We start from the raw sequence: 25,595 nt of genomic DNA, 5'->3' as shown, positions 1-25,595 counted from the left end.
TGCTTGATGTTTTCTGTTTTTATAATGTAAAGCACTTTTAGTTGCCTTGTTGCTGAGATGTGGTATATAACTAAATTTTTCTTGCCATCTTATCCATTTGCCTTTCCTGATTACTTTACATGCTTGTACTGGTTTCTGTAGACTAAGATCAGAGGAGCAAAACTATTTTTTTCTTTGTTTGCTTAATTGTTATTTAAATATTTGAACTCTCAAATGACCCCAAAATGAATAATAGTGGCCACTGTGAAAATATATATTAGTAAAGATAATTTGGATGATTTTTCTACCCTGAGTTGGTATTAGCAGCCCCTCTATGCATCAGGGTGATTGCCTTTTTCATATTCTTTAGGAAAAATCATGTACTTATGAACAAGATGAAGAGTTGCTCGGAACAGAGTCAGTGTACCATTAGTCCAGCCAATCTAATGTAGCAGTAAAGTAAACGTATATTTGCCTTTGGTAGTTGTTCTCACCCAGGGTATTAGTTTTGCTTCATTCTTTTTGTTGCCAGTCCAAAAGATCATTTTGGGTTGTATGACTATGTGTTCTGGCAGTAAAGGTGGCTGCAGTTTCCAAATAAAACTCTGGCTGAAGCAGTTGAGGTTTCTTGCTGAGCAACACGTTGAACATAGCACCTCTGCTTTGAATAGCACCACAGTGGCTTGGAAACAACACATTGGCCCTTTGTACTTCAACCTTTCGCTTTCTAAACTCAACCTTCCTCGCTCTCTCCTTTTCAAAGTACAAACTTTTCAGCACCCAAAACATAACAGCACAATGTAAGAAAGCACTTATCTCTGTCAGCAATTTGGTTCAGCACTGTCATTTGCAAAATATTCTTTTCCCACAGTTTCTCTTGCAGATACTTTAATTTCCTCTTTTAATAATTTTTTCCCCCCACCATAAAAGCCCACTGGCATTAGAAAGCATTTTGTATCTAAGATTACCAAACAGATTGGATGAGAGAGAGTTACAAAAACCTGCAATGACAGCCATAACAAGATTGTATTGATCCTGAGCTGCAAACAAATTAGAGCATTCCTACTGACTGTCAAACCAAAAAACTATTTTCAAATTACTGACAGTCGGTCTATATTCACTTGAAACCAGCAGGATAGTAAGAGCACAAGAACTATCTGCTTTGATTTCTATGAACATTCCACTGATGTGTTTTCAAATGTCCTTCAGTGCCATACCTCTAAGTTCATTTTATGTTCATTTGGACCTAAAGATGTGAGAAAACAGGATTACCAACTGTGATGTTGACATCAGTGGTTTTAAATAATTAAAAAGGGAAAGCATCAAAAATGAATTCATCAGTAAATCAGTGTCTGGATGAGTGAAAACTAATCAATACCCTCTTTCAGATCATATTTGCAAAATAATCACTAAACTATGATCCCCCCCATTATTCAAGCCATAAAAGTTGATCTGATGATGAATGTATGTCTCAGATTAGCTGGACACTGGAGGATGACGATGTCTGCTTGCACCAGTACTCCGCTTCTGCTTCCTTTGCTTTGTGAGTTGGTGTTGTTCTTCATAAACTGTGTACCTTGCTTTTAATGAATGTGTTACATGTGCCTGCTGCACTGTGTTCAAGTCTCTTACAACATGCATCTGGCTCCAGATATCACCTTTCTCTCTTCGTAAGTCCTTAAGTTAAATGTTATACATTATCCTTTGCACAGTCTTGAATCAGAAGACGACTGAAACAGGTTTTCCTTTACCCATGTACCAAGTGAACCAGCCAGCAGGGGCTGTAGAGTGGTGTTGGATCTTGGGGTGGTGGTGAGAATCTGCAGCTCTCTTCCCACGGCCGTCATTTGTGCCTCAGCTGAAAAAAGTAAGGTGTGACCTCGGCCCAGAATGACTTTCCATTCAGTCCAGATCGGAGTTCAGAGTTTGAGAATTGCTGCCCTAGGCTCACACTCAAACAGCCACATGCAGAGCTCTATTAAATGGAGTCATGCTAAGATATTTCACCATTAGTTCAAATTCCCACATTCTCCATGATGAAAAAAAGTTGGGCTAAGAAAGTTCTACTTTCTTTTTCTTTTGTTTTCCCACTGTTGCTGGTTTAGATTTCTCACCACATTCTCAGTCGGCTTGTTTAAGTCAGCCTTTCTTTCTGTGTTTCTCTCTCTGCGTTCCTCTGTTTTTGTCTTTACTTCTTTCTTCTCCATGTCTCACTAAGGTTGTGAACTTGCCCAGTAGGGTTCCAATACAATGAAATGAAAGAGCTCAGGAGCCCATCGCACACTTGCTAATGCACAAATACACACATTGTGTATTTAAATGGCACGAACATTTAATCTTTCACTAAAACACATACACACACACCTCCGACTCTCTGTATCGATCTCTTTCACTCACACGAACACACGCACACTAAAGACCTATAGAGCCTATTGTGTGTCACAGTGGGGGGGCACCAGCTACACCGGTGTTGAAAAAGCCTCCTTCTGGAAGGATAGAGATGCAAATAAAGAAAAGAAACGGCAAACTGTCAAGTTGATCCCAAACAAAGTTTAAATGCTGAAGAAAACAACACAATCCCAATAAAAATAAATTGAATGCTAGCACTTGTTTTGGAATGTTGTCATTCTTTCTCACAACTCTTTAGTTACAAACTGGCACAGAGAATATCAAATAAAAACTGGTTCAGGTGTTACACTTTGTTGAATGCTGGGCTGTCCAGTATCCATATTCTCTTTTTCCACTCCCATTAATTTCTTTTGTGCTCAGAATGTGGTTTTACATACTGTTAAAAAAAACAAACTACATTCACATCCCTGTAATATATGTCAGTATTAAAGCAGAATTGTTGCTCTAAAGTTACGTTTACATGAGACCACTTTCTGTAATTTTGGATATTGATTTCCAAGACACCTTGAATAAGCTGTAGTTTTCATGCCAAGCCACTAGATTGCGCTGTGATTTCGGTGTGTTGTCAAACACGTTCTTGTGACCCTTAGCTTCCACCTCACTAGCTTCCAAATATTTTTCCAATCTGTTGTTGCCCAGTTTGACCACCTTTTCTGAATCGTTCTCAGTTTCCTATTCATAACTGACAGGATTAGTATGCAGTTTGTCTTTTGCTGCTGTAGCCCACCTGCTTCGGCTTCAGCAAGTTCTGCATTGGGAAATGGTATTCCACATACCTAAATTATAATAACTGGTTATTTGAGCTACTTGAACCTTCCTATTATCTTGAACCAGTCTGCCCATTATGGTCTAACCCCTGACATTAACAGGGCTTTTCTTCCTCTCTGGATATTTTCTCTCTTTTTCACACCATTCTCTGTAAACCTGAAAAATTGTTGTTTGTGAAAACCCCAGTAGATCGGAGGGTTCTGAAATGCTCAGTTGAGCCCATCTGGCACCACCAGACCACCAACCATGCCGCATTCAAATCTCCTTAAAGACCTGTCTTACCATATCTAATGTTTGGCGTAGACGTCGGTAAGTAACTTCACTGCCACATGACTGGCTGATTGTGCCATTTCTTAATAAGCAATTGAACCTAAAAAAGTGGCGATGTAGATTGTGCAAGTTAGTAACTGATATCTGCCAATCATTACATAATGATGATAGCAGTGGCTGCAGCATGAATAGGCAATCTCCCAGCATTAACACCATTCTGTTTTTACTGGTGAAATAATACTGTAAACTGGATTGAAGACCCTCAACCTCTAAGTGTTTAAATTTAGTATTCATGTTTACTGCTTTTATTCCAAAGGGTATGAATTTAAGCTCCTGTCACTGACGCTTCCAGTAACATACAGACCACATGTCAAACCAGATAAAGCATAAGCTTAAAATGGTGACAGGCTTTTCATCTACAGTCGCACACATCACTCATGGCTGCAATACATGTAATCTAAGAAATCTCACAGTAAAGTAAGAATCTGAACACACTAAAGACTACTTCAAAAACATTATGTGCTAAGCTGTCCTAGAGGACCAGATATTAGATTCATACAACTTACTTTATAAATATTTTATGGACAGACAAAGACCCTTTAAAAAACAGTACCATATTATTTCCAGAAAGTGCAAACATCTTTTAGAGTTGGCTTTTCACTGAGGCTTGGCAAAAAATTCAATTGGAGTTTTACAGCTTTCTTCAGTCTGATTTCCACACAGTGAAAAGCTCAGCTGGAGCTATTGTTGCAATGGTTTTTAAACTTGACTTAAGAGTTATTTGTTTTTTAAAAGTTTTGAAATAACATAACAATAAAAAAACAATAGCTACTTAAGTGTGCATGATCTACCAGTCTCTATACATCCTCTGTTGGTCTCTATTGTCAAATAGTTAAATAATATAAACCTTAATGTTGAGCTACTCTAAGTTTAAATATTTTAGTTTTTTTTACACTTGTAGGAAGAAGAGTACAGCAGCATGACAAATTATAAATCTGCATTGGTTCCAATGTGGTGCACGTTCATTGTGGTGGAAAAATGACCAGACCAAAATTGGTGTTGATTTACTGGAACGTTTTTGTCCCAGTCCTCATACGATTGAGAAATGGGTCAGAATGAAAATTTAAGTCCTGGGTAGAGGTTCCTTAAATGACCTTCCCAAGAGCAGTAACTGTCCATTACGGATAAGGCGAGAAGTTTGACAATTTATCATGAAAGCAGAGTTTATTCTAATATCAAAAGGAGACAGTCTAGATGATTTGTGCTTCAGGAAAATTTCCTTTTTAGAAACTTTCCTGGGAAGATGCGTTGAACATGTCCCCTAAGAAAGAGGTCTCCTCCACAGACTCAAAAAATGTTTCTCAAACTTGCCTTGATCCAGCTACTTTTTGAGAGCAGAGGCTTACTAGTTACTTAATTCTGCATTGTACAGTACAATGCAGAATTAAGCCTCTAGAAGTAGCAAAGTCCTATGTAACCTTGAAATAGTGATGGGACAAATTCAGCTTCCCTATTTTGTATTATTCCTTACATAGCACACACTGTAGTGTGAAGATCCCACCTTGAAAGTGTCTTCCAAAAGGCTTATTGAGACCAGAGTAAGTTTGTATAGTCATATAGTTTGACTGGAAACACATTCATCTACATAGTGAATTAATGTATCACTTAAGTCAGGCTGCCAATGCTAGTTGGATAAATGATTAGTGAATGTTTGCATAAAGTCAGCAATTTAATCAGTCTTAAAGTGGATGCATGAGCAGGAGGACGAAACTAGATCAAGTTTAAGAAATGTTCCAGGATATCTGCAAGGACGATTTGGATGGGGTAGAAATGGTGAGCATGGAGGAATGTGAGGGGGATGAGGTCAGTGATCAATATTAGCAAAAGACAAAGACATCATTGACATGATCCTGAGGTAATATTCCAGCAGGGCTGCAAACCTTAAGGAGGCCTGTGTCTGTGTGTTTTACAATATTGGATGTCACTCTGGAGTCCTCTGCTGTGGCTTGATGCATGAGTGATCTGGAATGTGTTCATATTTGAACTTTGAAAACTACACAGACAGTACGTCACAGACTTATTATCTTGATTACTTCTTATGGGGGTAGAATAACCGAAAGCAGTATTGCCTGACATAGGGCAATCTACTTACCTGCCTTGCTTCCTTCCAAAACGTTATTGACAGCAAGTCATTTAGAATCAGGTAATTGTCTTTAAGTGGAATGGACAAATTTGCGGGGACAGCAAATTTGCCTGCAGGTAGTCATAGTCTTCTTCAACAGTAGTGATACAGTTTGGCGCATGAGCATACCAAACTGAAGCAACACAGCAGTATGTCCCAAGTTTGGCTTCAGAGAATTACCTGAACACACTGAGATGATTCAAGTCAAGTGAAAGAATTTCTTGGCGATGTAATAAACATAACCTGGATTTTGTTTTTCTTTTCCTCAATGGTGCTGTGAATGTCTGCAGATGGCTGTAGGACCACAGAGAAGGAAGAGTTGGTCGATTTTCTCCACAGATTCTCTCTCATGTTTTACTGGATACGACATAGTTACAGTTTTAACAAAAATGTAGAAAATAGATTTTTGTAAAAGTGGCCCACTGAAGCTTTAATGAAAAAATAATGGTAACTAGGAATTTGAAATTGGCAATCATCTCTTCAGACTAAGTTATGATTTCATAAGAGCTTTGTAAGCTTTTGTTTTGTGAAAGTCAGCAGCCCTCTCCTTGGAGATGTTCAAACCTCAGTTGAGTTATGAGTACACAAACGTCCCATATAGGTGAGGCATCTCCTAGGTTTGATGTTGCATTTAAGGTATATTTCTTGATTTTCAGACGTGTTCTTGCCTTAAGTATCAGTACGTTATGTTTAGTGCATGGCATGCACAACAGAAGAACAAGGGTAATCACGTAAGGACAAGCAAACCTGCACTGTCTGCAAAGGAAGGATTAGTGAACAAATCAGAATTAGTAAAAACTGATTGGAAGGTGATCCAAGGACCCTGAAACCCAAAGAGTACAACAGAATGCAGTGCAGCTGAGCGCGGACCTAACTGAGGAGCTGACGAAATACGACTCATAACCAAGAAAAGAATACACAGGGACATGCATAACAGGGCACATGAAAAGAATATCTTACACCAAAGCAAATGCAAAAATAACAGAACAGAAGAAAGAAGAAATGGTCTCTAAACAAAAGTCAACCTTCAGATGCACATGCTCATGGTGTGCCCAATTCCCAACGGTGTGAATTAAACTCACACCCTGGACATCAATGATATGAGTTTGTGCCAAAATAACATGTTTTAGTCAATAAGTAAGAGTATTGGATAGTTAAATGATATAAACTGAAAAAAAACAAGCTTTTCAATTTTTGTTTTCTGGATCCTCCAGATAAACAAATGAACAGTCGATTAGAGAGGAAGAACCAATGTGCTGCTTTCCTCTGTAAGCTTTGGTGAGTAAAACAATAAAAGAATGGTTTATTCTCATGACTTTGCTATGAAAAGTCTTGACCATCATTAGGACTCCAATGTCCTCATGGAACCATTGTCTTGTGATTAACCCCTTAATTGTAACCATTTTGGGGGTAACAACTAGGGGGTTAAAGGCATCTGTCTGATAGTTGTCAGAGTTAAAGTCTGTCCTGAAGGTGGCAGTCTTTTGAATCGGGAGTTATTAAATTTCTTAGTAGTTAATTCTTAAAGTTAATAATATGCTCATGCTGTTGAGGCAGAAAGCAGTCATAAGTCAGATCTGGTGTGATTTTATGGATGTATATCAATAAAGGTGTTGAGAGGACACCCATCCATTGCTGTTATGGTCGCTAAACGAGTGATTTATAGGGTTGTGTTATATATAAACGTCTTCTGCTTCAATTTCTCTTTTTTTTTAACACTCACATTTTTATAGATTTTTGTTTTATTTAATCAATTTTATGTGACAATACATAATATAAATGTCCTGCCATTTTTGAGAGGATAAAAATGCCACTGTTGCTGTCCTGGATCTGTTCCGATTATCATGTTAGCTCACTTCTCACTCACCCTGTGATCGCTTTCTTTAAGGTGATAGAAAGGAGGAGCTGATTGATTGTCAAATCCTCTAACTCACTGTTTCTTGGTCTTAGCTGTTGAACAGTGGATCAGATCTTAACTCTCTCAAAACTGCCAAGGCAGAGAAGAGGATGCAGTTGTGTTTTGTGAATCTGGTGAAAGGTTATGACTCTGTCCTGTATTGTGTTGTTTCTGCCGAGTGATCCTGATCTTCATCATAATGTTCAGTGATGCAATCTCAGGATCTGATCTTTGCTCTTTGGAAATGATGATGTTTTGTTGGCATCCTCAAGTCATGACCGTCTGTATGCACTGAGCCTGATGGCAGCGAGTGGGAAGTGGCCAAGAGGTGAAAAAGATTCCTTCCTCTTAGTTTAAGAGCAGTGGAAGAGTACAAATATTTCAGTGTTTTTCTCACATGTGGTGGTAGGTTGGAGTGGGAGATGGATGGACAGTCTGCATGTTTATCTTTAGTGATTCATGTTTTATGTTGGTTAGTCATAAAAAAAAGCAGAGCTCTCAATTTTTTTGTCTACATTCCAGCCCTCACTTGTCGTCATGAGATACGGATCATGACTAAAGTCTAGATACAAGCAGCTGGATAGAGCTCCCACCCTACTGGACTCGACCCTTGAGGTTTCCACCAGGAACTTAGACATTTTTGCTTGAGACAGGAATGCCTCAGTTTCCCTCCAGGACATGTTATCCTTTTGACCCAAGCTGGATAAGAAGAAGACAATGAGTGGATTGATGGATGGAGTTCCCTGTTCCTTGGCATACACCGTGTTGCCAGCATGTACTGTCAGTATAATCCATCTTAATGTATATCGGTGCTTCATTTATGCCGCAGAAATATTTTTTTGTAAAAGGTCCCAAAGTCCATAAACTGTTCAGTTAGAAGAACTTGCATAGAAGGTGTGTGTGTGTGTGTGTGTGTGTGTGTGTGTGTGTGTGTGTGTGTGTGTGTGTGTGTGTGTGTGTGTGTGTGTGTGTGTGAGACCCTTTCTGTGAAATATGAAAGTAAAAGGTTCATAAGCTAAAATATTTTTAAAGTTTTAAACTAAACACAGTGGATGATGTGGCTTTAAACAGCTTTAAAGAGACCTTTGTAAAAGTAAAATAAAAAAGACCAACAAATTTGATTTTGGTCTTAGTACTACAACATTTTAATTGAGTCGAGCCTTAACATGTGTCTGATAAAACAGACCCTGCACAAATATTAGAAACTAAAAAAGAAAAAAAAATGAAATGGAAAAAAAATCCACTTCCTTTCCAAATAAGGTAAAAAAAAAAGAAAAGAAATGGAATAAATCATAAGTGAATAAAAAAATAACAAAACATAAAAAAAATTTTTTTAAATACCTTTACAGTTTTTAGGGGTGTAAAAATGTCTTGGGGGTGTACAAATCGATTTTTCACAGTCATAAAGATCATTTGTAGTAAATGAAAAGGAAGAATTCCTTGGCAAATGTAATACCATCAGGTAGAATAAATCTGATTAAACATCTGGTGCAGTCTACTTGGTATATAGAGCAAAACATTTTTATTGTATGATTCATGCCCATGCTTTGGAGTGGGAGTCCTCTTGAATGGCAGTAGTCTGAATGAAAACATAATTCAGTTAAACTATCAATACTTTGATTTGATTTAATTAGATTAAAAGGTTTACTGAATTTTATGTAAAACTGAAATCTGACTTAAATCTAATTGTATGAAACACACGAATATGAGATGTATGTTTTCATAATAAAAATACTCAGATTACATTTAGTCAGGCTTAGCTCTGTATTTAAAAAAAATACAGAGGAACCACAAAGGATATGTGGTTATATTCACAAATATAACCTGATAGCTTTGAGTAAAATGGAACTTCAAGATCCCAAATGGAAGTATTTCCTCTTTGCATAAGTGTTTTCGTGTTTTAGAATCTTTTCCGCTCACTCCACTCGTCGTTTCGATCCTGAGTACGTTGAGTTTATACAGCTGCCTCAAACCGCCAGTGCACGCACGCCTTCAGGCACGCAACCACACACCAGAATACGGGGAGCTGTGCGCACATTTTCTGGCTCCGGGAGGAAAGAGAGGGATCGTGTGCAGGGCGAAGGCGGTTGGGAGGTGTAGCTGCTCTGCTTTTTAGAGACGCGGTCATGAAACTGGTGGGGGAGATCAGAGCCGAGGAATGCATCGCGAGGGAGTGCCCTCCTCCACCTCGCAGCTTCACCTTCAGTCTCCGAAAGCACAGCGCAGAAATCCCCGCCCTCACTCCGTTCAACTAGCCAATCATATCCTCCTGCTTCTGCCGTGGCCCCGCCCTCTCCCTCGCTCTGCCAGCAGAGAGCTTTGGAACCGGAGAGGTAAAGAGAGAGGGCGCGAGGGATCAGGCAAGACAAGGTGCACGCACACGCGGCAGAGGTGCCAAAAAGCACGCGAGGACGCGGGACTCACAAACGCTCAGGCGCGTGCGCGTGAGGAGCGGGGAACCGTTTTCTTCAGCTGACATAGAAGAAGAAGAAAAAGAACAACAAAAAAAATAGCGTGGTGTTTGAGGAGGAGAAAGCAGCAGCGTGGTGTAGTTTTTCCTGCACCGGTTTTCCTTTTTCATCCCTTACATGGATCGGAGAGAATGAGAAAGAAGTGAGAGAAGAGACGGAGGAGAGTCAACATCAGAAGTGAGAGCGACCGTAAAGAAAATTTCAAGAAAAGGGAAAGAAAGAAGAAAAGAAAAGCGCAAGGCTTGTGCGTTTTTGTCTCTTCCAAAAAGAAGGGAGGGAAGAAAAGCCAACCAGAGAAGACAGACGGAGGTGTTTTCCTGCTTTTTCTTCAGCCACTCGGGTCCTGCGTGTGCCCCCGCGAGCCTGAAAGGATCCTATGTTTCTGGAAGCTTTAACCCTTTAAACTGGAGTACTTACACAGACAAGGTACACACAGCCCAATTCAATTTTCTTCCTTCCCTTTTCTTCCAGCTGCACGGTGGCGGTGTGTGTGTGTGTGTGTGTGTGTGTGTGTGTGTGTGTGTGTGTGTGTGTGTGTGTGTGTGTGATGCCAATCTGTGTGCCTGCATGCCTTGGGAAATTGCTTGGTCTCTAGTCAATTGACTGTCATTGTGTGGATTCACTGACTGAATGTAAACTCATTGACGAAACAACACGGCGAGTGAGTGTGTGAGTGTGTTGAAATAATGGCAGAAAGAAAGTCGGAAAACAAAGAAGCAATGAAAAGGAGAAAAGCTTTTTTTTTCCCAGAATCTGTGTTTTTTAAATTCTTTCTCTGATTTCTGTTTTCACCAGGTTTTCCTCTCCTGTCTTAAAGACTGTAGGATGCTGGGATGTTTTTCAGTGCTGGTTATTTTTCCCTCGTTGTATTTTCCTGCCAATCCAAACTGAAAGTTAATCCTCCATAACGGCCCGTTTTTCAATCCAGGTTTCAACATGTTGTTGACGGCATAGTTTCCAGGTTTCCTTCGAGCAGCTCCAGATCAGGGCTGAGGGGGGATTGTCCTGGTAAAATAACTGGCCACTGTGGATTGCAGCAGGCCTGATGAATTACACTAGTGTGACGCTCTTTGCTGAAGATAGGCAGCAGCACTGAATTCACACCAACAGAGAGTTTCACGTCAGCCTTTAAAGGTCAGATCTGTCCTGAGGACAGGGTTGCCTCTAGATGATAACACTGAACAAGAAGCAGACACTTTTAATTCAATTATACCTTCAAAAGAACACTTGGTCTCATTTCACGTCGCCTTCGCTTTGACTTTGAATTCTCCACATCACTGTGTCCACTTTTTTTTTTTTTTTTTTAGCCGAGAAGACATTTCTCCGAAAAAGACTTTTTTTTTTTTTTTCATCCTCCTGAAATGGAAACCTACTTTTTTGAGGTTGCAATCTTCAGCATTGCTTTTCTGCCACACACACACACACACACACACACACACACACACACACACACACACACACACACACACACACACACACACACCTCAGCCTTTGCGTGGGCATTAGAGTAGAAGGCAGGAAAGCCAGTTGGAGTTTCCATAATGTTAGTAAATCAAGGCTTTTTGTTTCATCTCCGACAGAAGGCATCCCAACATGCTGGCCGCAGGCGCTGCTCGTCAAACAACTGCAGTAGCCTAAAGTATAAAGTTAAAACTTTATCATGCTTTCTGGATGATAGAGTGCAGAGAAAAAGTATTTTAGCTGAAAAGTCTTATAATGAGCAAACTTGGCATAAAACACAAGACTTCCTTCAGAAGTTCAAATTTCTCTAATCTTTGGGTTTGTGTGGCTATTATCTGGAGTGAAAATGAACAAGGAAGGCATACCTAAGTCTCATAGATCACATTAAGATTAAAGTTAAAGTAAATTGTGTTTCTGTAATGTAATTTATGGAAGTATTTTTGGCTTCTGTATGACAGAAATGAATTGAAAAGTTTTGATCTGTCACCCAGTGTGTGCCAGAGTAATAGTAAAAGGTGCATTAAGCCGACCTGATTTGCCATCGGAACAATTTAACGCTTCGGCTTTTAGTCCTTGTGTTTTCTGAAAGGCTTGATGATGATGATGGTGTGTGTGTGTTTCGTAGGGGTGAGGTGACGGTTAGGTTGGCGGGACTCTGTGCTGCTACTCACACACAGAAAGAGAAGATGGGCTTTTGCTTTTTGCCTAATCACTTCCAGACAGAGATTTGCATTCCACCACCACTCTCTCTAGTTTGGTGGAAGTGTGTGTGTGTGCGTGGCTGTGTGTGTGTGTGTGTTGAGGACATCACTTTCTTTCTTTTTCTTTTCTCCTTCTTCCCATATATAACACACACATTAAGTTTTGTACAACAAATTAAAAAATTACAAGCTTCATTGAGACACGAGGGTGTGAGTGTGTGTTTGGTGTGTGTGTGTGACATAGCAAAGGAGGAAGTGGGTGATGGATTAAAGGAATTAAACTGTCACTGTGAGAGGAAACATGCTGAAAAACTGTGGATGGACAGACCGTAAAGAACGGAGGGCACAGACAGTGGTGGAGGCAGGAACATGTGCGACTGGTTAAGATTCCTGCAGGGTTTTTAGGGATGATAAGACGAAAGGGAGCAGTAAAATTTTACATCCTTTACATAAAAATGCATATACATAAAAATATGTATAATAGTTCAAGTAAAGTATTTGCTTTCTGGTCCCTTAAATATGTTCTGTGTCAATGTATTTTCTGTTTTGCAATAATTTCACGTCTCCAGCTTTTATGACTTAGAGGCTTTGAGAGGGACTGCTCACTAAAACATCTGAATATTACTGCACACAGTTATAACCGCTTTCTACTGACGATTCATTATGATGAGGTGAGGTTTAAAAAGATTTATCTCCTTACTGTGTTATTACTGCATGTTCTTGGCTCACAATAGCACAAAAATATTTAATAAAGTAATAAAGTAAAATGTTTGCTTTTTTCTATTCAGTTGTATTATCACAAAGCATAAGTTGTTTTTTTTCTATGTTTCAAATTGAATTCTTTGAACATTTTGAAGCATTTTTTTATTTCTTTTTTTAGCTTTTCTGGAATGTTTTAGTGGATTAGGAGTTGTGTGAGTTTCAGACCAACCCCTGTGCAGCACAATGCAGTCAGTCAGGCAGCACAGACAGCTGCTACATTCCACTAGTGGTTAAAACTAATGAGAAAAAGAACACTCTGAAATGGCACCACTAATGTTCAGCAGCACACTTCTACCTGTGTTATATTGGAGCTTCTTTTTTCAGGGTTTTTCTTTTTTCTTTTCTTTTTTTTTTTGCAATGATCAGTTTGTTTATACCAAACAAGAGTCCAGAAGTGAGCTCATAATTGTCATCTACATACATTTACCCAGAAATCTAAAAAGGTTATAATGTGTAGTTATTAAGGGAGTTAAATATCTGTGTGGCATAAAATTGCTTTAACAAAGAAATACAACCATAACTATATTTTATTTAATTGAGGGAAATCTTGGAAACAGATAAAATAGTTTTTAGGTACTTTATTCAGAAGTTTGCTGTAAAAATGCTAGAAAGTATTATGTGCAGGATCATTGTGTTTACTTTTTTTTTTTTTTTTTTTTTTTACATTTTTGAGAACCTGACTCCATTTCAACCCACAACTGAGGCTGAATTATTGATTTCCAAGGCAACAGCTTTGATATGAAGATGAGGAGTTGGGTGAAAGCTAATATTTCCATGTTTTTGTAGTCTGTAGTTTTTTGTTTATTACACCAGTTTATTCCCTGTTCATATTAGAAGTAATCTTAGTTACTTCTAGTTGTTGTAGATAAGACTGACTTGTTTACTTCAAGTTCAGTTTTATTCGTCACACAAGATGCATTTAAAGTCTTTCTAACGTCTCTTTAACGAAAAGTATTAAATTGATTAAATGTAAAAACAGTGGAATTCCTCCTAAATGAGTTTAATTCAGTGCAGCAGTTTTACTTTGTTTTAAACTCTCTCAGCCTAAATAATTCTGATTTACTCGAATGCAGCAGCTCAATAAAATGCAGTCCTGTTATAATCCTGTCCTTTCTAATTGAAATAAATGAAACCTAATTGTTAATTACGCTGACTTTCTTTTTCCAAATGCTTTTCCATAGTGCTTTCTCTGACTAAATTGTCATAGTCCAAACAATTTTCTCAAAATGCTATATTGGCTAATATATTGTCATTTTTATTTAATTTCCATTTAGTAAATTCTTTTTTAAACACTTGTCTTGGCAGTTTGGGTTTAGAATGCTGAAAGAACAAAATTACATTTTGGATGAATGTTTTTCAGTTCCGTGTGTATTCACGGAGAGATAAAGGTTTGAAACACACTGTGTGCGTGTGTGTGCGTGTGTGTGTGTGTGTGTGTGTGTGTGTGTGTGTGTATCCTAGCGTTTCAGATTATTCTTCTTTTTTTTCTTCCATCCTGAGGCTTTATCAGATTATTATAGATGTATTTGCAGATTAAAGGGACAGTGTGTGTGTGAAAAACTGACCACTGAGGCAGACAATGTGACTAGCCAACCATTATATGACCTGCTGGATCCCAGCACCGCTACACACACACGGATATATGTACATGTTCACATGAGCAGCCATGCATGCGCGGGGGAACACACACATTGTGGTGAACAGCTTTGTGTTTCTGGTCAAGGCCGGAGAAACGGGCTACCTGTCTTATATGCTGACTGATTATATATATGTGTGTGTGTGTGTGTGTGTGAAGGTACTTTACATCATGAGAGTCGGTCTGCTTTTAAGTAACTTGACTCTTCTCGATTTCTCATTCCTGCACTTTTCCTGCACTCTTTCATTCTGACACACACACAAGCACACACACAATGCTTAACCATGCATGCGCCCCACCACCTCCCCCAAACACACACAACTAATTCTATGTCTCTCTGTAGCTCTCTCTCCACAAATAGAGCATGATCTCCTAGCAACGAGGCCTTTGAGAGGGATGTGTGAGATAGATTGAGTGTCTGCAATATAGGAATCTGTATGTGTGTGTGTGTGTGTGTGTGTGTGTGTTTAGGTTTCAAAGCCAGAACGATGATGAAAGTCATCAGAGCAAGGACACCGCTTTGAAGCGGAAGTTAAGGAATGAATGCAAGAAGGCGGCTCGTCCTTGGAAGGAAAACTTTGTGGGTTTCCTTTCTGTCGGATTGCGTTACCGTTGGTGGGACAGAAACTTTTTGAGTAGTTGTATATTGAACGTCGATCTGCTGTATAACATTATTGTTGAGCAGCACAGACGCCTGGTAACAGGCCTGAGCGGTGGAGGAGCAGGAGACCTGAACGACATCCCAGGAGAGCGATGCCGGGCCGAGCTGGAGAAGCCTTGATGCGGGTTCTGCTGGCTGTTGTATAATCTTGTTTACTAAAGCTGAGCTGGACCACGAATCAAACGGTTCTGGTGCACTGCTGGCAGCGCTCTGGGTTTTAATCTTACAACAACAGAAAAGGCACCAGAATCTGAATGTTTTCTATCAATTGCTGCATCTTCTTCATGTTTTGTAATCACACCGAGCCAAGGTTTTATTTTTTAGATCAGCTCTCATGGGCTGTTTAAACAAGGTTTTGACCATATTTGCTGCTATAACATGGTATACATGTCAGTTTTCCACAAAATAATTTTATTTTTTTACTAAATACAAATTGACCTTTTTTAAAATCTTTGAAGCCATAAAAGTAATCTAAGAAGCACTCTGTTTAATACAGCACATTTATGCGTTTTGTTAGTAACTAATTACTGATGGCAATAATAATAAATGGTAACATGAGAAGAACTATTTTGCAGGACGTCAGTGGCAACCAGACGAAGACAGTCATAGTGGTTTACTGGAAGAATAAAGAAACTGACATAAATATGACAAACGATAAGAAACAAAATAGGTATAACATAAAAGATGCTTTTCAAAAATTAATTTCAGACATACAGATATCCAAGTTCTGACAAAAATGAACAAGCAAAGTAATATTTGACCGTTTTGGTAATTTCCGGTTTTAAATAAATATAAATTAAATTCAGGAGAACACACATCTGTGATGAGCTGGGAGTCTGCATGCTCCCATCCTTCACCAGCAACCCTGAAATATTTTTTAAGCATTTCATAAAAGATTTATTTTAATTGCTGTTCAGAGATTTGTGAAGAAAGCACAGATGTATTCAATAAACAAATGCCAGAGCAGAAAACGGAACAATCTTGTCTCAAAATTAAAGAAAAGGGAAAAGTAATACATCTAATTAAAAAAAAAAAAAAACAGACCATAAACATCATGGTGCCATAAATAAAGCAAGTTTTTGTAATGTAAACATCTTTATATTATTAACCATCTCAGATTTGGTTTTGATACTTCAGTAGATTGGAAACATAGGATTCATTTATTGGTTAATATTTGAGACATTTAAACATTCCCATCATGTTTGAACAAAGCATTTCCCTGCAGGAGACGTGTTGAAAAAGTTTGAACAAGTCCAAAAGATTTTCTACTTCCCAAAGATATCTCAAAATAAACTTATTGTTTTAGCCTCTGCAAATTAAAAGGCATTATAGAACTTGATAACTTGCAAACTAAATCATTTATCACTGACAACTTTAATGACTTTAATATTCAAACACTGGATGGTACTTGAGCAGAACCTGTTCACATTTGACTTTTCATAGCTCCACCGCTCACTCACCGCTGCTGATGTCTTTCAACGGAAACCCAAAACCCTTTCAGTCCTGCTGATTCAAAAGAGGAATGCTGGCCTTCAAGCTCCTACATATCAACATTACCAGGCATTCTTGTATTGCTTCGGTGTGGAGAGCCTGTAGGTGACGGATACGTCTGCTCACTTTCTGCTGCAACAAGAAGCAAAAAGACGAGCGAGAGCCTTTTTGTAACTGCATACAGTGAGTAGTAATACAGCAACTAATTGTTCTTGTACATTCTTAATAAGTATGTATTAAAAACAGAATGGAATAGAATATACTTTATTGATCCCAAAGGGGAAATCTTAGGTAATAAATACAAAGTTTGTAAATATATATATATACCTAAGAGTGATAAGTTCAAAATGACTATAAACAATTGACAAGCAATCACATGCAATATATTAATCAATAATCTATAAATGAGCGCCGAAAAAGCACATACTTCTAAAGCATGAAGGCAACAAGCAGAAATGACTTTCTGTGGCTCTCTGTGGTGCACTTTGGCAAAATGAAATAAATAAATATAAATGCAAAGTACTCCAAATTTAATTGATGTTGCTTCATGCTCAGTAAAACTACATAGATTATGTAGCAGTAAACATTTGCTTTGAAGAACTTTGTACTGAGTGGACAAACGGGGGAGGTTGAAGGAAGCAAACATTTCCTTTGCTCTCCATGTTCAGAACACGTCTTCCCATGTCTGTTCTTTGTAGAGTAAATTAGAAAAATTTACCTTTTTTGATGTTTGCTTGCTCTTATTTATTCCACCATAAAGTTGCAACACTGTTTCCCTCCGCTTTCGGACCGCACGATATGAGAGCAGGGAGGTTTCCAAACAGATTCGGAGGAGTTTACACTAAGCTAAGAGAGGGAGAAAAGAGGAAGCTCGTGAGTGATGAGGTGCTTGCTGACAAAGTGTTTCTTATCAGAGACCGAGTCCAGATGGTTTGCAAACACACCTCCTCTTCTCGCTCTCTGCTGCTCCTCCTGTCTCTCTCATCCTCCTTATTTCACTTCTCTCCTTATTTCCTCCGTTTCTTCAGCTGCTTAATCCCCTCTTTCTTTTAACCGGACCCGGTGCTATCTTGCATGGAGCATACCGCTATGAATCGGGCTCTTTAATAAAATGTCCCACCTTAGATAAAAGCAGAGTGTCTGTGTGATGGTAAAGTCCTTATCTAGAGAGCTGCACTCACTGGATTATGGTGGTCTGCAACTGCATTATGTCAGACATCACTCCTGCAGATGTCACAAGGTAGCGCAAGACAAAGTGCAGCTGAAGGGGGACAAGATGAGCAGATAAGTGTCACAATCAGCCAGCTCTACAAGACTGCATGTGATGAAACTCTTTCTGAAGACAGGAAGTGACCAGAGGCAAGGCAGAATGATGGTCATCGCACATATAAATGCAGATTAAATTGAAAAACTTTAATGTTTCATATCGACAAATATATTTAAATATCATACCAAGAGTAAATACAATAGTCCGTTTTTAATTATTAAATTTATTCAAGGAAAAACGCCATCCAAACCAAACTTTTTTTCTTTTATTTTTTTACATGAAACTGTAATTGTTAAATAATAAATTAACTGACTAACCACATTTTATAACAACCACACCCAGGCCAGATCACTGCCAGTTCTGTGCAATCAAAATGTCAGTAAAGCAGGTTAATTAATCTAAAGAATCAACACATCAGTTACAAGCAGCTCTCAGTTCTGAAAGTTCTAAATTCAATTCAGAAATACTTCCCCTAAAAGAATTTAAACATTGTTTTAACTTATATTATCCAAGTTGTAGAAATATCTCCTGTAGCCGTCTGTATTACAGCTATCCTGAGTAAGCCTCTGACTGAAGACACTGTGTTGTTGTCTCATAAAGAGGATGCTACAGGTCATCCATAATGTAAAAAGGTAATTGTGAGGTCTGTGATGCTTCTGAACCACAGTGAAAACCAGCACGGATGACTCAAATTTGAAATGGCCGACCTACTGTACTCACTCCTGGATCGCATCAAGACACCACTGAATATTTGCCTCAGTTTTAGTGTTCTTGATTCACCAATAAAAAAGACACTCGGCAATAAAAATGGCCTTCATGAGGAGAGATCTGAGGCCAAAACCTGTGCCGACTAAAAACAACACAGAGTCCCGACTCACATCTGGCAAAGGTCATTAATTCTGCTTCCTCCTAAAAGAGAAACGCTAAAGGATTTTTGTGCCTTAAAGTTAAGCTGCCTTTATACATCAGGACAGTGATACAAAACACAACAACTCCACCTCTGAATGGCTAATAAGAAAGAAAGGATTGGTGTGGTAAACCAGATGTGAATCCAATCAGATGCTGTGATGTCGCATTAAACAAAAGCCTCAGCAGTTTTGATGGTAGCTGCTGTAACATGGTGCAACCAGCTATTAGATTTAACTCAGTTTATTTCAGTTTGAGTGAGGCTGGTTTTGAAAGCCGTTTCCCCTTAATAAACGGTGCATTAATTCAATAACTGGGTTCTACGTGCACTCAGATTATCTCATTTATAGATATGTTTGGTCAGAGACATTGAAGTGTGACAAAAAGTCAAAAACAAAAGAAATCTGTTGAGGGTCAAATACTTTTTATGGCACCGTGTGTGTGTGTGTGTGTGTGTGTGTGTGTGTGTGTGTGTGTGTGCGTGTGTGTGTGTGTCGTTACACACAGCCAGAGGACATGTTCAGTACAGCCTGGCTCCTCTGTGGTTTTATCTGGCTTCTCTGGGAAATAAAGACTGACGTAATGGGAAAAGGAACCATGAGCACCAGGTTGTGGTGTGTGTGTGTGTGTGTGTGTGTGTGTGTGTGTGTGTGTGTGTGTGTGTGTGTGTGTGTGTGTGTGTGTGTGTGTGTGTGACACCATCACACACACTCCTACTTGATGGTGTGTGTGATGGTGTCGGCTCATATCAGTACTTTTTTAAAACATGAACGTTTATATTATTGGCAAATAGTTTTCATTGTTTTTACTTCAGCAAACCTTTATTTCATCTACACACACATTTATGAAAGCTTTGCAAAAAATGCCAGTTCTTTGTTGCACCATATGTAGTGGCCATAATGCATGATGTTTAATATTCAGTAGCCAATTAGTTTAAACCATGTGAGTCATTTCCAGTTTACGTAGTCCACATTTCATATTGTCCATAAACCCATATTTCCTTACATCCCATATTCCTCAGATTATTTTCACATCTAATTCTTTCTTGTCTTAAATTATGCATGTTTCAACACAGTGGTGCTCAGAAAACATTTTTTAGTTGCATACTGTTTGTTGTTTTTTGCATTTACAATGCATTCGTGTATTTCTTTGTTTTCCTGTCAGCAATGTTTGCAGTATAGTCCAGGACTGAAGATCAATAGTTCTTTGTTTTGCATAAGAAGTTAGAGCTATAGACTAAAATCCATGTTTCTATGTGTTGCTTATTCAAACTGTTACACAGAAAATCTAACACTTCTTTTTTGCAACTAAACAGAAACTTCTTTTTATTTTTTTATGGGTTTGTAGATGTTAATGATTTAAAGTAAACCAAAGCGAGGGTAACTGGAGAAGATAAAATTAAGAAAATATGTTTTAAAAAGTTATCTTTACGAAAAGAAGTTACGTTTTAGTCTAAAAACAATGAATCATGATGTACAGTCAGTTTTTTCTGAGTTTGTCATTAAATAATGACTTAAACATACGTAAGAAATTCACTCAGATCAAATTACTCTCAACTACAAAACAGAGTTTATTTTTTAATAAACGTTAATATTTTTTTTGAATATATAAAACACTTTTTATCTGACTTGCTGCAAACTTTACTAGCATGCCTTGAGGAAAGTGTAGATTCACAGGAGAGAGAGTAAGGCGAGACGAGGCGAGTTTTGCCCAGGGAGCTGTGAGCGACTGGATGCTCAGGTGAATCCTCTGACTGAGATCATAACAGCCAGCGTTTTCACAGCCGCAGTGCATGTGTGGATGCAGCCCGAGTGGAGAGGGATCAGACAGAATGATAACCCCGGACATTAATCTGCTGAGGAAAATCATAGACATTCAGCTGTGTTGGAAAAGCTGGGAGAACAAACAGAGATGCCCTCTATACGCTGAGGAGACCCCCCTCCTTCTGCCCCACCACCCCTGCTCCCTCCACTCAGCTCTTTTGTGAGGTTGTGTCGGGTAAGCGAAGGTTACAACCCCCAACAGGCTGTGGGGTCATCTTACAGGAAGGGTGTGTGTGACCTGTCTGCGTGTGTGTGTGTGTGTGTGTCAGAGACAGACCTGCCCAGACATGTATGCTTTTTTTTTTTTATGCACTGCTATGCATCTTTGGTCAGATAACGGATTTGCTGTGATTCTTGTTGGACTCACAAACATGTTTTTGCATGTCAAACACACACACACACACACACACACACACACATTCAGTCACAGATCGAAACATGTGGTAGCTGCTGCTTAATGCTTTCAGTTTAAACAGTTTTTTCCTTTTCTGGCTGTGTTGGTCTCCGTCTTTGTTGCCGAATCAGCACGCTCTCTACCATATGATGACGAATACATGTATATTTTTTCTTATGTTTGAATAGTTATGAATCTCTTGACATTCTCTCTTCCTCAGCTTTTTATATTTGCATTTTCAGTCTTATCTTTTTTCATTCACCTGTTTTGGTTTCATGCCTTGTTGTCGGGCTAGGAGGAGCTGCGGGAGCTCCAGACCAGTCTTGGAAGATATCGTTCCTCCTCAGTTTGTTTATTTAATTGATTTTACGTAGCAGCAGCCACTCGAGACCTTTAATACAAGTGAATGCATCCGTATATTCCACTTTTCTGCGTCTGAAGTAGTGACACACATGTTTCCCATTCTCGATGTTCCCCTGCAGTCAGTAAAATTTATGACTGTGGCGCTGTCGGACCAAATCACCAAAAGGGAAAAGAGCCTTCTTTTCATCTTGTCTCTGTTTCCATGTAACCTAATCACACAGAATAAAAGTTAGGTCAGGGCACACTTCACCCTTATCTTCTATTACACATATGTTTTGTGCGTTCATGTCTGAGGGTGGGGGGTTTCCCAGTGTTCCTTGGGAGCGTCTCTGCTACCAAGGAAGGTTTTCAGGGACACACATGAAATAGAGCCCACAAATCCACTCTCGAATGTCTGCATTCTCAATATTTTCTCTGTTCCGAAGATTTTGGCTGTCATAAAAAACATTTTAATATGTGGTTTGATTGTAATTGTGGGTTAGAGTTATTGGATATCTACATGCATGAGTTTTGAAATCACGAGTTAAACTGAGTTTATAGTTGACGCATTGAACTCGGCGAGAGAATATGCGCATTGATTGCGCCAGTCCTGCCCCTGTGGTATTGTAGTTCTGTCTGGAAGGTTAGAGTTAGAGCAGGCTCTTTGTACATTTGTACAGGACAGTCAGTCATGCAGACACACCAGACAGTCATGTTTTTGGACTGTGGGAGGAAGCCGGAGTACCAGGAGGGGAACCCACACGTGCACAGGGAGAACATGCTAACATCATGCGGGTCTGGGGAAGGTCCGGGATTTGAACCCAGGACCTTCTTACTCTAAGGCAGCAGTACTACCAACTGCACCACTGTGCAGCACCTTGACATCTCACATTCGCTCAGTACATGCTCTGTGTTTGTGGTGCAACTTGACAAAAGTCTGTGCCCACAGAGAGGTCACTGGTAGTTTTGTTCCTGTTCAGGTCAGACAATCAGACATTATATCGATGAGTTGATAGCATTTTAAGTAGTTATTGAAAATAAATTGCCACTCATAAAATATGGACTAATATAAAAAAAACTATGATTTGAAAATATAATTCAGATTTTATTGCTTTTAACAATTCATCAAAAACTGTAACAATGTATCTGCATTAAATAAATTATTTTCACAATAATCATAGAAACATTTTTATTGTAGGGTGATGACACTATGTGAGTGTTTGCATGTGCTTACACATAAAGAAACAATGACTTTAGCATTTATGCATTTAGATCAGCAACAGTCACATTTTGTGACACTTTGCATGCAGATTGTTTAGATGAAAATGTACTTCCTCGTTTATTAATACCTTCCTGTGTAACATGTGGCTGCTGCGCCCACTCTTTGCATTTAATGCCAGCGGTGAGGCGAAAGTCAACCAATTAAGCCGACATCCATATGTAGCATAACACTCACTGCCCACTCAGCTTCGTGAGTGCAAACACACACATGCTGGCACATTTGGGCAGCCACTTTTCTCAGCTAGTTTTCCACTCTTTTTAATTATTCCCTCAGACAGGTTGATTTCATTTATGCATTTCATTTGAATAAGCAGCACGCGGATGTGACTGTTGTCTCAGATGATAATTACGTTTTCTCTGCCGGACTGAAGCAGAAGGACTTTACTATGACAGTTGCCTTTTGAAAAATTGTTCTACACACACACGCACACGCACACACACACACACACCTGGTCATGGCACATATCAGCCTGCAATGTCCACCTTCTGAATTTGATCAGTCTTTCTGCTTTATGTGCATGAATGTATGTAAATAGAAACAAAGCCCAGGTTTTCTTGTAAGATAAATTCAGAGCTAAACTTGTTGCATTGAGCTAAAATGGCTTCCTTCCTAACAGTATTGTTTCATGTTTGTTAAAAAGTGGGCAGTCAGCGCTTCACTGACTTTGATCTAAAGATCTGTGTATTGTTGGGTATTCGATGTGCCTAAAGACTGGTCTGATTTACAGGATCATTATTTATAGTCTAAACATTTTCGATTACTCCTAGTTTGGTTTAGTCCTGATGCTCTGTGTTTTTGTTGCCACTAAGTGAATCAACTTCTGGTTGTTGCAATCAGTTGCTTGCTTTGACATAATCTGCGTGCTTGTAAAGCTGGTGATGCACAGATTCCTCAGCTGGTGCGTAGGTTCATGTAGAACTGACTGACTGAGTGATTCATCTTTCAAAAATCTGATTTGTTGATTTCTTTTTCTGGTTCATCATAATCTATGTGGACCAACAGAGTAATCTGACTATACTGGTAAAAACCCTTCAAATACTAACAATAAACTTTATCTGTGTTAGGGAAAAAAAATCTCAGCAATTCAACAACCAATCTAAGAGACTCTTAAAATTAAACTGTATTGCTGCTTTTTAAGCTTTTTTAAAAATGAGGTTTTTTAATTAAAACCTCTGTTGATAACATTTAATCATTTAGTTAGAAAAACGTTATTTAGAGTAATGGAGCCAAATCAATCTGTACAAATCAAAGCAGGTCTGACTGTATATAAGGAGAAGACATGCTGCGGTTTATGTTGTGCAGTTATCAATTTATCAGATAATGTGAATACACATGGAACAGCAGGCTGTGAGATGTTTTTGTCCCTTGATAAAGACGTGCAGAAAACATCACAAAGAACCGAAAATAACATTGTCAGCAAAATTTGAGGCGTGTTTATTAAATTACTTCACACCTGACGCTGGAAGAATACACATCCCTTTAAAATGGCTGTTTAGCTCCAGCAGAGCTTTTGTTTAAACGGAATGGGGAATAAAATGCATATGCTGCAAAAACATTTCTTTCAAAAATCTTTGTATTGACTCCCTGTCATCCACCCCAACCAAATAAGACTCTTTAAGTAGCCTTGGACTCAGTTGTTATAAATCCCAGCTTGTGTTATGGCAGGCTGCAGCTCCATGGGGTAATTAGCATCAAGGCAGCCAGCCAGGCTCTGGGTAAGGAATGGTAGTTTATGACTGAAAGCACAGAAACAAACATTTAAGACCAAAACTGAGCCAACAACAACCCGTTTACAGTGTTTGTATACTGCGCACTCTGTTTGCATTTTTTCATAAACTAGAAGCAAGTATTCTCATTTGTAGACGACAAAGGTTTCATTAACTTCCTTCAGTTTCTTAAACACATGTTACACAATATGTTGTTGTAGTCGGGTTAGGTTATTCCTGTAGCCTCTGATTGTGGTTGCAGGGTGCATGAAAAAAACCCAGCCAAATACAAAAAAAAAAACAACCAGAAGAATCTCTTGTTTTTTGTTTTAACAGAGATTGATTTTCATGGCTGCTTCAAATTGAGGTGCTGCTTTCTTCTTGTTTCTCATCTGTTGGTAAAATATGTAAACTGAGCAATGCAGTGCTGGAATAATCCCATTTCACTTTGTGTGCATGTTCAACACAAACTCCTTTAACCCACAAGCTCATTAGAGATTCCACAGCTGCACAGTATATCACAAATGTATCACTGTATCAGTACAAAAGCAAACACTGGGCTTATCAAGAATACCTGTTCCAACTGCAATGAATGTTGGCAAATTATTTAAGTAGAATGCATTATGGCCAACTGTGCCTGTAATTTATTTGTTGACCCTCGTTTTTTTTTAATGCAGCATAAAATGTTTTAGAAGGTAAAGAGGTGATAAGGAGGTCAAGTCATTAAGAAACTACAACTAAGTTTTCTCATTGCCAAAACAGCAGATGTATTCCAGAAGTTACTATTTTTAATCTTGTTGTTCAGATGGAAATAATAAATTTGATTAAATTCTTTCCAGCAGCTGGAACTCATTAAATTGACTCTATGTTTGCTATGAACCCAAAGTAGAAAAGACATTTAGTTTATTTATCACAACTTGTATCATTAGTGCAACATACACCACACCGTTTTCCTGACATCATGCAGCCTTTACAGATACAACCACAAACAGTGCAAGCAGTATGGGAGCTTCCCAGGGCCATGTGTGTGATTATCAAGATGGACAAAAAAAAGAAGAAACTCAGCTAAGCTGTACACCAGTTGGTGCAAAATTCAGCCACTACCATGTAATTAGCTGCCAAAACAAACCTTTTTACTGGAACTTCTGCTATGTGACTGGAGTCAATCTTACACCAACACCACTGGG

The 25,595-nt window shown here is 38.8% G+C and overlaps 1 protein-coding gene across 14 annotated transcripts in view; it reads left to right on the top strand.

Moving 5' to 3' along the window:
- Positions 1 to 25,595, top strand: part of tenm3 (teneurin transmembrane protein 3) — a 549,164-nt gene that overhangs the window by 345,994 nt on the left and 177,575 nt on the right. Inside the window, exon 1 of one of the 14 annotated variants that reach the window (XM_008419310.2) lies at positions 9,482 to 10,402. The exons of the other annotated variants lie outside the window; for them this stretch is intronic. The gene's annotated coding sequence lies outside the window, so the exon portion shown is untranslated. Of the gene's footprint in view, positions 1 to 9,481; positions 10,403 to 25,595 lie in introns of those variants that run through there. 14 annotated transcript variants of the gene reach the window in all.

The sequence above is a fragment of the Poecilia reticulata genome, linkage group LG1 (assembly GCF_000633615.1).
Source record: "Poecilia reticulata strain Guanapo linkage group LG1, Guppy_female_1.0+MT, whole genome shotgun sequence".
Classification (NCBI taxonomy): Eukaryota; Metazoa; Chordata; class Actinopteri; order Cyprinodontiformes; family Poeciliidae; genus Poecilia; species Poecilia reticulata.
The sequence above is the reverse complement of the archived record's forward strand: the minus strand, read 5'-3'. Positions and strand labels throughout refer to the sequence as shown.